The sequence below is a fragment of the Triticum dicoccoides genome, chromosome 4B (genome assembly GCF_002162155.2).
Source record: "Triticum dicoccoides isolate Atlit2015 ecotype Zavitan chromosome 4B, WEW_v2.0, whole genome shotgun sequence".
In the NCBI taxonomy this organism is placed as follows: Eukaryota; Viridiplantae; Streptophyta; class Magnoliopsida; order Poales; family Poaceae; genus Triticum; species Triticum dicoccoides.
In genome coordinates, this window is record NC_041387.1 from 300,635,983 (window position 1) to 300,637,922 (window position 1,940).

Below are 1,940 nucleotides of genomic sequence, written 5' to 3' on the forward strand. Positions count from 1 at the left end.
CTGTCATGGTTGTATTTTAAGGACGAAGTTACTTGCGCTATGTAGCGCTTTTGTTATTTAAAATATTACCTTCTGTGTGGCTGTTTATAAAATCCTGAAAGTAGGCCAGTCGTCGGCTTCCGCCCCCACGTGACTAGCACTGGGGTGTTCGTGGAAAACCCGGACACTCTTTATCCAAATGTTTGGTCCCTCAAGGAGGTGTCCAGCGCAGTGAACGAGGCAATCGGACTATGCGGCTTTATAACTTTCACTTAGCCATAGAAGTCTACAATTTTAAATTTTGGCGAAGCCCCTAGAATCCGGAAGGCCGAATTGGGGCGCTATATACGCCTTGATCGGACAAAGCCGATCTATCGCCTAAAGAGGAAAATCTTTAAGGATTTTATTACCTCTCGAACAGCGACCAGCTCTCGCCACATCATGTCGGTCAGTTTTCGGCTTTCTCTACTGAGGTGCTCGTCCGGAAGAACCGGGACACAATCGCAGTAGTTCTCCCTGTGCTACCTTAGTCGATATAACGGAACGTAAGGCACCAAAACAAGGGAGCCGGGCTATCCCTACTGTAGACCCAAGACATGATTCGGAGCTGATGCATATAGTGCTATAAGTTCGGGGTGCCGCACTATTGAAAGTGGTCGGACTTTTAGTTGCCATATTACGGGGCGTCATAAGAAGCCCCTAGCAAACTGGTCGTACCAAGGTGTACGGATGCAATATCAAATAAAAATTTATAAGAGAAAAATACTCTAATAGGGATAATAAGCTGACGCTATATATAATCTCCATTTGACGAAAAATATGTTTAAGCGTATGTTTACAATGGATGCATTAGGCAGAGATAAAAATAGGACTATTTGACATGTCCTATCCAGGGGCAAGCCGTGTGCGGATAAATGAAGCAGGTATAATGATCGTAAATATATTCCACCTGGGTATTTCCTTCTGCGCACAACGTCTGTGGCCTACCTGGCTGTCTCTTCCATATGAGTCTGGCGATTCGGCTCTTGTGACGATGCTGCACTAATGCGGTGTCCTGAAAGGAAAAAAGGGGAAGAGTATGAAGGTATTTAGCGGTTACCCGCATTATCGACTGAGTCGTTGATGCGCCTCCGCCTATGCCCAAGGTATCTTGAGTGCGTAATTGTGTACACGTGGCACGAATGCTTCTTTGGACGGGCTTGAGCAGAGGCCGGGCTGCTAATCACGATCTTGACATTCGTGTTGGCCCTATTGCGGGGTGCTCCAGACTTGTTTGGCAGTGCTCGAAGTTGTCGCCGAATTGGTTTGTTGGAGGAGGCCGCATTGTACTTCTGCCGCGAGGGCTGCCGTATGCTCTTATGTTCGAAGGGAGCGGTCCGTATTTCCGTTGATAGTGATGACCCCGCGCGGTCCTGGCATCTTGAGCTTGAGATATTCGTAGTGCGGCACCGCATTGAATCTTGCGAATGCGGTTTGCCTGAGCAGTGCAAGATAGCCGCTGCGGAAAGGGACGATGTCGAAGATCAGCTCTTTGCTCCTGAAGTTGTCTGGGGATCCGAAGACCACTTCCAATGTTATAGAACCCGTGCAGCAGGCCTCTACTCGAGGAATAACACCTTTAAAGGTGGTTTTGGTGGGCTTGATCCTTGAAGGATCAATGCCCATCTTGCACACTGTGTCCTGATAAAGCAGGTTCAGGCTGCTACCGCAGCCCATGAGGACACGGGTGAGGTGGAATCCATCGATGATTGGGTCTAAGACCAATGCGGCTGAGCCGCCATGACGGATGCTGGTAGGGTGATCCCTACGGTCAAAGGTGATCGGACAAGCTGACCATGGGTTGAATTTGGGGGCGACTTGCTCCATCGCATAGACGTCCCGTAGTGCCCGCTTCCATTCCCGCTTGGGGATGTGGGTGGCGTAGATCATATTGACCGTTTTCACATGGGGGGGGATTTCTT